Raw genomic sequence first — 14,761 nt, 5'->3', positions numbered from 1 at the left:
TAAACATAAGTAGGTGGTAGTAGTAGTAGTAATTAGTACAAGAATATAGAAAGAGTTAATAGCCTGTCTACTTAGGAATGTGGCTAGGTCCAGATGTATTTTGGACATAAATCACTGCCCTGTCAATGATAAGCTAAACCTATGAGCAAGCTGATTTCTTTGATGTTCACCAATCCTATGCCTTTAGAAAAAACATATATACTGGCCACTAACAAAAATAAAGTTGCACTCAGATTTACACTTTCTTGAAGTGTGTCTGTTTGTCATTTCTTTAACCGAATCCCTGACCACCCTGCGCAGTCTCTCAACCCTGAGACGGCCTCATCGTCTACTGCTGTGCTGGTCCGCGGCACACCTGCACACACGTTCCTCTTTTCACCCCTCATTCTGTGCACACTAAACGCGTCTTCGTTGTGGCAGGCAGAACAATCACAGATTCAATGTCCACAGAGCTAACAATAGCAACAAGGAACATTTGAGTGTCTACTGTGTGTCCAGTGCGTCAAGCACTATCGTAAGTGCACATTTAAAAGCAGTGAGCCAGGGATAGACTAACCTGGCTATTGATTTAGTCCCCAATCTCTGAGGAGGCAATGGGATAGGAGGGAATGTTCATTGTAAAAGCAGGGGGTCTGGGGTGGGTGGTGGGCCCTTAAGAAGTAAACCAGGCTGTGAGGCAGAGAAAAAAGTCAGTAGCAGTGAATTTCAGCAGCTCTATTAGGAGCAGGTGAGGGTCAGAGGGGGAAAATCTTTTTGAACTTCCACAATCCTCCCTGTTCCATGCCATGGAAGCTATTAGCAAGAACAAAAAATCCAAACAGGATAAAACAACTCAGCCCTACATTGAGTCACTTACGTGGTTAATTTCAGATGATTTGGAACTGTTAGATGGGTATGAGAAGTGCAATAGGTGAGACCACAAGATAGGTCGCCTTGACATGTTTAAAATGCAGGGGTTTGTACCAGCCTGTTCTCTGCAGTAATTGGCAATGAGTTATCTTTGTGTGTTTCCTAAAAGAGATCAGTTGACGTCAAGCTGGGGGACTTAAAGCTGTGTACTTCTTCCATTAGTTCTTTGGGAGGAAAAGAAAATCTGAAAGGTGAGAATGAGTCTCCCCCTCCCCCAGGGGAGAAAGTGAGGTTGGGAAAGAAAAATTAAGTTTGGTGCTATGGCAGGATCTGAGATCAGGGCCTTGCTGGGTATTTTGAAAAAGCCTACTGATCTTTTAAGAACTCTCTCTGCTCCCTTGCTGAATGGCTGCACCTGAAAGCAGGCGCCACTTTCATTGCCTGAGATGTCAGTTCTTCAAAAGACAGTCCAGTTGGGTAGAAAGGGGTATTTTAGAAGAGGGCCTGCAGGTATGATTGGAGATGGAATGAGTTTTATTGCTTTGTTTGGTAGTTGCCATTCAAGCTGGGCTCTGATGAGTCTGAAAATGGCTCAGGACAGGACTCAGTGGCCATGTAGTAGTTTCCTGAAGAGGGAGAAATGTTCAAAGGCCCCGCCACCCATCATACCAGGGAGCTTGCTGAGCTTTGCTTTCATGAAGCCAGTCAGGCCTCTACCACTGCAACAGAAATTTGAGATTAAAAAATCGACTTTGGGGGCCTCCCCTGGTGGCACAGGAGGTTGAGCGCAGTGCTGTGAAGCTGTCTGCAGCCTCTGCAGTGCCGGTTCAATCCCGGCCAGCCGGGAGGGTCCCACATGGCACGGCAGACCTCTCCTGTCGTGCCCGCTGCTCCCTGCAGCAGTGTATTTCGTCAGTCTGCCTGTTCTGTTCCCCGCTCTGTCTCTGGTGAATCCTCTCACCCTCCCGCACATCTGGCCTGTACCCCGGTTCTTGTATTAAAAAAAAAAAGACTTTGGCAAGTAATTTAGGCCCAGATGATGACTGGAGTAACCCTACATTTTCTAGGTAGTCTCTAACATGATTTGATATTTACCCACTCAGATCCCTAATCCATGGTGATTTTTTTTAAAGCAGATATGTGCTTACTCAGGGATTACTGAGACATTTTGTACTCAGCTCACTGTTCTAGCAATTAGCTAGCAGACTGGGTTCCTGAGCTGTGCTTCCAATACCACTGGCAACACAGGTGTAGGCTCACAAAATAAGTCAACCTGGCAGTCATACCTCTAATTTCTAACTAGAGCAAAGCCTAATTTAGGATGAGATGGAAGAAGGTGTGGCTACATGCTGAAAATTCTGTTTTAGAATATATATTTAAAAAATATAATTTTCTATTTGCAAGTATACACAGCTGTGGGAATTAGCTAAGTGTGGTTTCCTGGTAGATGTTTTAATTCTCTGAAGTTGGAGGTGATGAAATGGGAAAGTAACCAATGCAGCTAAGTCCAATGCAATGGTTTATTCTGGCCATGAGATGGCAGCAGAAGGTGGTGGGTGTTCACTTCCTACACCGAAAAAAGGGGAATTCTAGGAGGAAAGGGCAATATGGATTGGAAAATTCAGCAGGCAGGGAGCAAGTGACCTAGCACGACAGGGCAATTGAAGAAGGGAGTTTGCATTCTCACTAAAGCCAAAGTTGTCAGATGGGGTGTGACTAGAACAGGTGGGAGTTATAACTACTGTTTTAAATCAATAGGCTGGAAGGGGCAATACCTCAAGGCATTAAATTATCAAAGCAGAGAGTAATAAACCACTGATCAAGCTAATGACACATGGAATAGAACAAGGGGTGGGGAATATAATGAGGGCCAAAGAGGTCACTAATTACAGTGTCTTAAGGTGGCGAGAGCTGGGTACGATGATAGTGTCAAGTCCAGTGCTGGGGGCTCCAGGCCCACAAATTCATAGTCTCTGTTCCAAAACCCTTGTGTTTTGGATCAGATGTGTTTTTGGAATTCTAAATGTGTCAGGTTTTAGAGCAGTAATATGCTGTCTGTGCCATATAGGAGGTAACACCCACAGTAGGATTTGAGGCTCCCATTATTAGGGTTGCCAAATTTAGTGAATAAAAATATAAGATTGTTCAGTTACATTTGAATTTAACATAAACCACAAATAATATTTTAGTATAAGTATGTTCCTTGCAATATTTGGGCAGACATACACTAAAACATTTTTTTATTGTTTATCTGAAATTTAAATGTAACTGGATACCCTGTATTTTACCTGGCAACCCTACTGTAATCAAACACATGAATGTCAGCAGTGAAACCTATGGCTGTTTAAACTCAGTGGGGTAAAGATCATAAATCACCTCACACCAGTTCATTTTGATTTTGCCACCATAGGAATTTTGAAATGAAATTTATGGAATAATTGTTTCCTTTGGATTTTTATAACTTGGTAGATTTTGAAATTGTGGACATGTCATTGTTCAATAAATAAGGCAATAAGGCAGTCTATGGTGAGCTGTGTTCATGCCTTCAGTGTACTTAGTCTCAAGGGCTGGCAAAGGTCCCTCTTTTTTCGTTCAGATCACAAGACCTATTTCGGTATTACAGACCCTGAAGGATTAGGGTGAAGGGGGGACTAGTGACCTGCTGTATGCTACTTACAAGTTCCTTTCAAATTTTCAGCATGAAATCAGAATAAAGGAGATTGAGTTAAGTTAACCTCTTACTATAATAAAGAAAACATTTTGAAAATGTGAATATTGAACCCTGACTGGTTTGGCCTCTGACTTTTGGTGGGATGTGGGGCAAATCTTTCAGTGCAATGCAGAGTCCACCATCCACTCTCCTTCTGTATAGGGTCGCCATAATGATCAAATGGGTGATGGGTGGGTAAGTGCTTTGAAACATTCTCAACACCAAATCAATGGAAGATGGCATTCCTCATATGCCTTTGTTAGCTTCACAATGCAGTATAGGCTATATAAGCAAAGATATTTCTAATTAGTACAGTAGTACCATGGTCTTTGCGGTCAGATAGCCCTGGGATTCAAATTCCAGCTCCACCACTCCTGCCTGGGCGACCTTGAGCAAGTTAGTTTATCTTTCCGGTTCTCAGTTTCCTCATCTGAAAAATGAGGATTATAATAGTCACCCATATCAAGGGGTCATTATGAAGATTAAGAGATTTAATGTAGGGCCTCCCCGGTGGCGCAGCGGTTGAGCTCTGGGTTGCGAGGCTGCCCGCGGCCTCTACGGTGCTGGTTCGATCCCCGGCTGCTCCCCGGCCACCAGAAGAGGGTCCCACATGGCGGGCAGACCTCTCCTGCCGCCCGCTGCTCCCCTCAGCAGTGTACTTTGGTCCTTCTGCCTGCTCTGTTCCCCGCTCTGGCTCTGGTGAATTCTCTCACCCTCCGCGTTTCTGACTATACCCAGTGCATGTACAAACAAACAAACAAACAAATAAATAAATAAATAAAAATACATGCCTCTTAAAAAAAAAAAATTCTAAAAAAAAAAAAAAGAGATTTAATGTAGTATTTGGCAACAGTGAAACAAATGTTAATCATTTTTCATCATGAATTGTGAGAATTAGAAGAGGAAGCATTCAATTGATGTTAGTTATTTTCAACAATATGGCAATTATTATTATGGGATGGAGAATCATTGTTTCATGGTGAGATAGTCTTGAAACGACTGTGAATGTGACTTGATACAGTCTTCCCTTTGATGGTTTGCATACATCAGCACTGCTTCCATTGTCATTTCCATTGTCATTTCCTGTGGATGTTCTGATAGCGGGTCCTGTCATGCCAATTACTGGCTTGGAATTTTGAAAAGGAGACCGATAGAGGTGATGGTGGATAGGGCTGGTGAGGCAGGGAGTAATACTGCGTTGGAGAATTGCATCCAGTTGGAGTCAATATGCTCCTCATTGTATAGTCAGATCCTATAAATAACGCTAACAAATTCCAGAATGAAAAACTGGATTATTATGCAAGACACATTTTAGAGGAAGGGAGACAACTTGATAGATAAAGGAGAGAACTTTTCATTGAGAACGACTGGCAAGTCAGGAGTGTAGGAAGTATGGATTTTTCAGAGCTGCCTGATAAGCTGAGGTATGGCAGGTGGTTCTTTAAAGCCCAAATAGAAGATTTCATTGATATGGTTTGGGCTCAAAACAAAACTTGCTCAGGGTGATTTTCGCTTGGTGATTATTCAGCCAGAGAAGAGGCCAGTGCAGCTTGGCTTGTGTGCACTAAAATAGGATGTTCTGTACTTTTCTGCCCTCCCATCCGTCCCACACACCCCCACCCCTCCTATTCTCTCTCTTTTTCTCTCCCTGAGAAAACAGAGCTCTTCAGTGCTTGGAGACCTTTTAAGAAGTCACTTTTCCTTATTCTTCCAGGCAGGACCTCTTCAAAGCCAGTTCATTTAAGCCAGCAACACTTACTGAGCGCCTACTCTGTGCCAGGTCTTGGGGATACAGGTACGACTCCAGTTGCCAGAATCTCATTCCTGAAAGAAACACCTAACAAATAACAACAAACCCAGAACCCTGCCCCCTTACGGAGGGTTCCAGGGACTGACAAGAGATTCAATGAAACCAGAGCGAGGTCTTTCTCACTAGTAACCAAAACAGGAAGGCAAACTTACAAAAGAACAAGGTTTGGGTAGCTGAAGGAAAAATACACTTAGCTGGAGTTCTGGAGTGGCAATCGTGGGTGATTGGGGGCCTGGCGGTTTGGTTTTAAAGAGATTGGTATCTATTCTAACCTCTAGGGAGCAGCCTTTCAGTAGGGTTTTAATGATGACTTGTTGAGTTCTTTACTATGTGCTGGGCATTTTGTACTTAATCATTTCTTTAAGCCTTAATCCTCGCCATGATTCTACGATGGAGATGATATTGCTACGCTACAAAAGGAGGAACTGATACACAGAGAAATCATGGAACTTGTCTAGTAAGTGGGGAGAGCCAGGTCTTGAGCCCACTTCTAGCTGAGTAGACCATGGATGTTCTGACCCAGGGGTCATCAAAATCAGCTGGGGGGTCAAATCCAACCTGTGATTGTGGGAACAGTTTTATTGGAACTTGGTCATGCTCATTTGTTTGCATATTATCAATGATTGCTTTGACACTATAGTGGCACAGCTCAGTCATTACAACAGAGACATGATGGCATACAGTGTCCTAAGAATTTGCTATCTTGTCCTTTGTAGAAGTTTGTTGTCTCCATGATTCTAAACACCGTACTACACAGTCTAGACTTTGGAGTTAGAGCTGACGTTACACTCTGAGTGTGTCATTTATTAACTGTCTCCCAAACAAGTCTTTTTACATCTCTTTGCCTCATTTTCCTCATCTGTAAAATGGGAATAATAATATTGCTTATGTTCTAGATAGTTGTGAGGATTAAGTGAGAAACTGCATGAAAAGTTCTTAGCACAATGCCTGAACACCTGGCACACAGTAGACTCTTAAAAATCGGTAGCTAAATTACTTGTAATAGTAATGACAACAGATAAAATATAGCTCCATACTTGCACATGTGTATGTTCACTTAAATACCAAATCATTGCATTTGTCTTCTTTTTAATCTGTTCGACCTTTCTAGAGCCTTGGGTTGCTAAAGGAAAGACTGACATTTAGGGCTGAAGGGAGAGGTGTGGGGTCAGTAGGATGGAATAATGAACACAGTGGTTTTGACCTAGAAGTGGGGGTGACAGCAGATTTCTCCTGCAACAAACTGCTTAATGCTTTAAGCTTGAATAAACCTAAAGCATATTATTTGACCAAACTGAAGTGTGTGTGTGTGTGTATTTGTATGGGAGCGAGAAAGAGAGAGCACACAAGAGCCCTATTCTTTGAGGGTTTTTTTTTTTTTTTGTATCTTCAAAATCCCTCTCCCTATTTAGCACTTAAATGGACTCTGAGGCCATTCTTTGAAAATTTGAAGTTCTCTTAAAGATTCCAGTGTGTTCTGACCTCCCTGTTCTCCAAGTGCCTGTAGCAACTATAGAAAAAAATGATTATGTTATATACTTCTTTGTTCTTCGTTGTGCTTGACTGGTCTCCCTGATTAGACTTTAAAGTCCTGTTGGGCAGAGACCATGGTTTATATCTCCCAGTTTGAGAGAGAAGGAGAGTGTTGATGTTACTAATCAATGAAGGTATGTGGATTTGTTTGTGGTGTGATGTGATGTGATATGATGTGTGTGTGTGTGCGTGTGTGTGTGTGTTCCTGATTGCGGAGGTCTCTGATAGAGACAGAAGAATGAATTTCAGAAACAAGGCATTTGAGGGATAAATGAAATGTTTTGATTTTTTTATTAATATAACAGATTTATGTATTTTTTTAGATTTATTTATTTATTTGTTTGTTTATTTATTTATTTATACAAGCACTGGGTACAATCAGAAGCACAGGAGGGTGAGAGAATTCACCAGAGCCAGAGCGGGGAACAGAACAGGCAGACTGACGAAATACACTGCTGAGGGGAGCAGCGGGAGGCAGGAGATGTCTGCGTGCCATGTGGGACCCTTGCCAGTGGCCGGGTATTGAACCGGCGTTGCAGAGGCTGCGGCACCAGCACTCAACCGCTGTGCCACCAGGGGAGGCCCTTTTTCTTTCTTTCTTTTTTTTTTTTTTTAGAAGTGGCGTCCAGCCCCTAGTCGAGGTGTGTGTGAGAAGATTCACCAGAGAGAGCAGGGAGGAGAACAGGCAGATGTACCAAAATACACTGCTGAGGGGAGCAGTGGGTGAGACTGGAGAGGTCTGCTGCGCCATGTGGGTTGCTCCCCGGCCGGCTGGGGATCAAACTCGCGCTGCAAAGGGCACGGACAGCCTCACAGTGCTGCGCTCAACCCCCTGCACAACCAGGGAAGCCCTGCTTTATTTCAATGCCTCACTGAACCAAGAAAAAATAGATAAATGACATGGCAAAAAAAAAAAAAAAAAAGCAGGACCTTAGCTGGGGAAGCCATCTGCTGGGTGGTTATGCCTCTGAATTACCTAGATGGAAGAGGAAGTTACCTACATTGTGATAGAAATTCCTACCATTAGAGAGGTAGACCACTGGGATATTACACTGCTATTTCTGATAACCATGTTTTTCTAATGTGTGTGAAGGTCAGCCCTTCACTCCCAAGGTGAGTTTCTTCATAAACAATTTACCACTTGCAAGTGTCTGAGAGGAGACAACAGCTAGATATGTCTTGCTTAAGGAGGAAGGGATGAGTTCTCTTTCCCCTCTGCGAAAGCACTTGCCTTTTTCTTTTGGCAGTTTTCACTTCTCATAATCTATATTTGGAGTCCCTCCTTCCTTATTCAAATGGGATACATATTTCTTGTCACTAACACAAACATCACTCAGACACATTCTCTTTTTTTCTTGCCAGTCTTGTATGGAAAACCTATAGCTCTTGCAGGGAGGATGAGTTGGGAACAGGGCCACAGACAAGTTCAGACCTAACAGCCTAAGGGAGCAAGTGGATTCTCTATAACGCTACCCTGGTTGGTGCATAATGTTACTTCCAGTTCATTCTGTTTCAGGTGAATATCAAGGCGGTAACTGATCTATGCTACCTGGAGTTCCCTGGCAATATTTGCCATAACTGTGGTTGTCATATACTTCTCTGAAGAAATGAGAAAATACAAAACTATAACCTACTGACATAGAATTTTTGGTTTCTTAAGGGGATAGTGGTTATTTTTATTGTGTTGTGCTTTTCTCTTTCACTTATAGCTCATATTGTTTCTTGGTGCATTGTAGTCAGTCACTGCAATGTTTCTTAGGCATCATACTGTGTAGTCATCATGGTAGAATGCCCTGGAGACTTGGTTTAATACTGTTCTTAAGTTCAGTCTGCAAGACTTCCATATTGAGGAGATGACTACCTAGGCATGATCATATTTATGCTTTGCGATATTCAGCCTTGACTGTACGGAAGATGAATTGGCAAAGGGTAAGGGATTGGGGTGATGGTACAAGTGGAGTTAGGGGAACTGATTAGGAGCCTGTGTCACTTTCCAGGTGAGTAGTGATACAGACCTGAATTACAGAAGTGCGAGTTCAAAGGAGGTGATGATAACCAGGGATATTGTGGAGACAGAATTGACATTATTTGGTAATCAATTGTACGAAGGGGTGGAAAGTAAAGAAGAGTTGAGGATATTTGTTATTAAATTATTTAATAACACAAATGGGGTTCCATTTGTGTTCATTTTAGGTCTGGTGACTAACTATCCTGTTCTGTCTGCTATTGAGGGAATTCTTAGTATATCGATCTTTCAAAGCTAAAACCGGGAATTTTAGGATGAGTTGGTTACCTCAAGTTTAGGATATGTTGGATTTAAGGCCTTTATGGACAGTGTCCATCAGGTGGTTAGGATGTAGGAGTAGTGTGCAGAAAGGATATCAGGATCAGAGGCATGATTTGGGGAGTTGCCTATAGAGAAAGGATGACTGAAACCATGGAGTGGGTTTGAAAATTAAGGGAGCATCATAACATGAGATTATAACTACCTCAGATCCCTTATGGAATTATAAGTCCTTGTGTATATAAATAAATGAATACAAAGAGTAGGAAAAAAAGGTGAGTGAGAAAAAGGCAGCCCAGAGTTTGAAAAAGGCAGTATAGAGTTTGTACCCACCTGTAGATAGCTTGGATGTAGAAAGAAACCTGAGACTCTGCAACAAGAAGTCAAAACGTAATCAGAGTAGATGATGATGTCATAAGGGGATCAGAACAGATGATGATGTCATAAAAGTTAAAGAGCAATAGAATTTCAAAAAGGTGTGTGTGGAGGAAGATTAATTTTGAGTACAGATGATTGACTGGTGATGACTATGTCACTGGTCATCTACAAGACAACATTTTTGTGGAATCCTAGAGTCTGCAGCCCTGAAATCAGAATACAAGATGCTGGTCACAGATCGGGAAGAAAGGACGTATGGGCAGTGAGCATATATTCATCTTTCTTCCAACTTTGAGGGAACAGGAAAGAGGTTTTTTTTTTTTTTTTCTTCCAGTACCAGCTGAAGATTCCAACACTTCTGAAGTTTTCCTGAACAACTGCCATGCCTGCTGTTCTCCTCAAAGTTTCCAAAGCACCCATCAGCTATATCCCATTATGGGGAGGGATAAGTATGTGATATACTGTTTTTTGGGGGAAATAACAATCTGATATACATCTTTATTTTCTGTGCTGGTTGGTCTCTCTATTAGATTCTAAGTTTCCTTATGGGAGAGAAAGATATTTCAAGAATATTTGATTGCTGTTAGGCTGGGAAGGATGGAGAGATTCTCTTGGTCAGATTTTTTTCAATCTCAACACTATTGCCATTTGGGGCTGGATAAGTCTTGGTCTGGGAGAAGATCCTGTGCCTTGTAAGATGTCTTGTGGTATCCCTTGCCTCTATCTATCAATTGCCAGCAGCACTTCCTTACCCCGTTCCAGCAGATGCCACAATCAAAAGTGTTTGCAGACATTGTCAAATGCCCCTCAGCCTGGGGGTGGGGGGTCCACTCACTTGGAACCCACTGCTCTTGGTGAGTCTGGTCTGGCTTGTTTATTCCCTTCTTCCTTCAGCAGGGCAATTCAAAGGTATCCCTACTGAGAAGCATCTGTGTCCCATTCACAGCCACCATAAAGAGATGTAGAACCTGCCTTCCTTGCTTGCTTGCTTTCAGTTCTGAGACCCTTAACCTCATTCCTTTTTCTATCTCTTCCTGGAGTGAGTAAATGACTCAGTACTTGGGAAGTAATGAAATGATGTCATTGTTTCCCTTATGAACCTGAATATCAAAGAAAAGCCAGAGATCTTACTTATAGCAGTGGTTGGCAATGTTTCCACAACTGTAAGGGAAATACTATTAATTTGTTTGCAAAGTGCAGCTAGTAGTTAATAATACTTATCATTTTCAAAGTATCATTCAAATATTACAATATTGGTAGCCTCCTAAGAGATTGACCAGAGGTTGGCGAAATCACAGAGGGAATGTAAAAAATAAAGGTACACAAGACTTTGGTGCCCAAGCCAAACAGAGAACCCAGAAGTCATTGGCTCTCATTCTAATTATGTTAAACCTAAGGTGTCTCCCTGACACATTTATGTATCACAATGGGGTCTGTGGTCTCAGGAAGACATCCCTTTATTATGGCCACAAGGCATGAATAGATGCATGTTACACTGGACTGAGGATACAGATAAGGAAAAACTCTGATATCTTTCTCTGTTCTCTCACCATTTTACAGACTTATAAGTTTCTTTGCTATTGCCCTGTGACTCTTACTACTGCTCTATGGGAAAATCCAACAAACTAGTCAGTACAATTTTAGTGAGTACCTGATAAAGACCCTTAAGACAAAATAAGTGATGTGAACAAAATAAGTGAGGTCGCTCAAAGCATAGCTCACTCTTCTTGGTTCTTAATGGAGCATTTTAACGTATTGACCCAAGGATTTTCCATGTATTCTTGGATTTCAGCCCCACCACAGCCCATGAAATAGGTATGTTTAGTGTCCATTCTCTATTTTTGCAGGAACTCACATTTACATGAGCGTACGTGAGGTTAAGCCATTTATGCCAAGGGCCTAAAGGTGACAGAGCTGTGATTCAAGCTTCAATCTGTACAACTCCAAAGCCCATGCTTTTATTCACTATGCTAATGCTATTTAATTATCTAGTCTAGTGCCTCTCCAGGATGATGAGGTGGTGTTGGTGGTGATGGTAGAGGTAGGAGCAGAAGGGAGAAGCTAGAAAACCTATTTTCTTCCTCATACAGTGAGATTTCTTTTAATTACCATATTCTTTCTAGTTCAGAAGGTAAATAACATTCTGGAAAATAATTAAAGAACTATTAGAATAGACAGTCTGACATTAATTGTGTGAAATTGAATTTCTGAATTCTGTGGCATTGACAAATCAAACGATGAAGCCATTTTCCATCTCTGTGGATATTGGAGGTCATTAGCCATACTTAGCTTGCCAGCAGGCTTTGAGTGAAGGGTATAATTCGTCTCTGCAGGATCTTACGGAAGGATAGAAGACACCAAAGATTATACTACACCTACCTAGAGAGTCTAGGTATCACAGAAGAGTCGTTCCCTATGGTATTATTAATTGCTTCTATATCACCTTGAGGAGGGGATAAGAAGGAGGGAGGCAAACCAATTGGCATCTTCCTAGATTTAACTGAGTGATGGTTGGAAGCCCTGAACAATCTTGGGAATTCCTTGGCCTTGAAGCAGGTTTGTTTCCTGTTCTCACCTGGAATTCCCCTGACTGTCCCTGTTTGTTAACTCCCTCCTACCATTGGATCAGGGAGAATAAATCAGAGGGAGCCGCCTAGTGTTTTGCTTCCAAGAGACTAAACTTTATTTTTGCTTGCTACAGATAGCTCGTTTACATGAAAGAATTAGCTATTTTGTTGCCAGAAGGTGAACTATTTTCATTTATCTTTTTAAATTTATTTTTTTTAATTTATATATTTTACATCATTGTGTAGTTCCCGTAAAACTCCCACCACCAGTTCACCTATGAACCATCACCATAGTCCCTTGTGCTCTTCTCCCCCTGTTTTGATCCCTCCCTTGCAGAATGTCTCTGATTTATGGTTGCCTGCTAATTTTGTTTATTACTATTATTATTGTTGTTGTTGCTATTTTTTCCCCCCGATCCATTATTTGGTTCCCCTACATTCCTCCTATGAGTGAAACCATCCGATATTTTTCTTTTTCCCAGAAGGTGAACTATTAAGCATTATCATTCCTACTACCCCCAGGGATTACTATAAATAAATACTCACAGAAGTTTTGTTGCATTGGATAGTCATGAACATTTGGCTATTTTCACCCCTTCTCAATTATTTACTACAAAAGAGTCCCCATGAAGGGTCCATTTTTATTTTTCCCCATGAACATGGTCATAGTGCAGAGGTTTTATACAATTATTATTATTTCTTTCTTTTCAGCCCCCTGCTTATGCCACACTCTTGGAGGACTGTCACAGATTTTCATATCTCCCAATTAAGGCACAGTCAGAATCCAGTTAAGGCTTAGTCAGGGGCTACACCTAGTGAAGTTCTAATCAGGACCCAAGAGTCTAGTTAAAATATAAGAAAGAGCTGAGACAAGTTAAGGGTCAGTTAGGACAATTAAGGCCTAGATAACTTATTTAAGGCCTATTCATGTCCAAAATCCAGTTAAGGTTTTATCAGGCTGGTTAAGACCTAGTCAGGCTTAGTTAAGATTTAGCTTGGGCTTAGTCAATGCTTACCCAGTTAAGGCCTTGTGAGAGTCTAAAATAGTTTAGACCTAGCTGGAACCCAGTTAAGCCCTAACCAGTGCCAAAGACTAGTGAAGATCTTGTCAGAGTCTAGTTTAGGTCCAGCAGTGCCCTAAAACCAGAGAAGGCATAGTCAGAGTCTGGTAAAAGGCTGGAAAGACCCTAAGCCTAGGTAAGGCCTGGTTAGTTCAGTTAAGGTCTAGCGTCAGGGGCTAATTCTACGTAAGGTCTATTTAGATCCCAGATAAGTTTTAGCCATGAACTAAGTATGTTTAAAAACTAATCAAATCATAGCTAAGGCTTATCTGGGGTCTAAGTCTAGAGAAGACTTAGTCAGTTAAGGCCTGGGCCTGGGCCTAGTTAAGGTCTAGTCAGGTCCTAATCTAGTGAAAGCTTGGTCAGACTCTAGTTAAGGCCTAGCCATGGTCTAAGACTAAGGCCTAATAATCCTTGTTTAGCCAGGTCTAAGTCTAATTCAATCCTTGTCAGAGCCCATTTAACTTAGCCAGGGACTGATCTTGGCTAACATCTAGTAAGAGTATAACTAAGGCCCAGCCAAGACTAAGTCTGGAGAAGGCATACTCAGAGTCTCTTTTAAGGTGTAACCTTATTTAGGATCCAGTTAAGGCCTATCTAGCCCAGTTAAAGCTTAGAAGCGGTTAAACTTAGTTATGTCCTAGTCAGAGTGTAGTTAAGGTTTAGTCAGTGCCCATATCTAGTTAATGCTTCATCAAAGTGTAGTGAAGGTGAAGCCAGAGACTAAGTCTAGTTAAGGCCTAGTCATTCCAACTAAGACCTATTTAGGCCCTTGATTTTGTTTAGGGCTAGTCAAGACCACGGTCACCAACTCAGAGCAATTTGCCAAAGACTTTCTATATGGAGTCCTGAAAGTCCTAGAAAATCTTTTGGTCCCTGACAGAGCAGATTCTGGTCACTCCAGTCAAGGCCTTTTAAAGAAAACTTTTCTGTACCTTGCAGTTTATGATTTACAAAACATATTTATTTTTTGTTCAGTAACATTTATTTTTATTAGGGCAACATTGGCTTATTGCACTATATGATTTAGGGGACTAGGTGCACACCTCTTTAGAGCTATTATGCCAATAACCAAAGCACCCACAATCCTCCACCACAGGCAATTGGGTCCCCTCATCCATTTATTTCCCCACTTCACCTTCCCTCCTTCAATTATGCAGTCATATTTCCAGACTTAATTTTGGTTTAGATTTGTTCCTCATTTTGTTTCTTTATAGTCCATATATGGGTAAAATGATCCTGTAAAGTCCTTCTGACTTATTTGACATAGTGTAAGCCCTCTAGTTCCATCCATGTTGTGGCAAATGACAAAATTTCATTTCTTTTTATAACTGGGTAGTATTGCATTGTGTGTATATACTACACCTTCTTTAAACACATTTTGAACATTATTTCATTTGATTATTATAGCATCCATTTGAGTAGGTGTCATCATTATCCTCAGTATACAGGTGAATAAACTCAGCCTTAGAGAGAATAAGAGCTTTCCTCAATGCTATACAGTTAGTGTCAGAGGTAGAATTTAAATGTATGTTTGAATTCAAAAGTCACACTCTTATTTTTCAACCC

General features: G+C 41.4%; 1 protein-coding gene across 1 annotated transcript in view; it reads right to left on the bottom strand.

The window, feature by feature from the left end:
- The window catches only part of TRPC5 (transient receptor potential cation channel subfamily C member 5), a 237,405-nt gene that overhangs the window by 53,201 nt on the left and 169,443 nt on the right, over positions 1–14,761 (bottom strand). The window lies entirely within an intron of this gene.

The sequence above is a fragment of the Talpa occidentalis genome, unplaced genomic scaffold (assembly GCF_014898055.3).
Source record: "Talpa occidentalis isolate TD23 unplaced genomic scaffold, MPIMG_talOcc4v2.1 talOcc4.15, whole genome shotgun sequence".
Taxonomy (NCBI): domain Eukaryota; kingdom Metazoa; phylum Chordata; class Mammalia; order Eulipotyphla; family Talpidae; genus Talpa; species Talpa occidentalis.
This window is presented reverse-complemented; position numbering and strand designations above follow the sequence as displayed.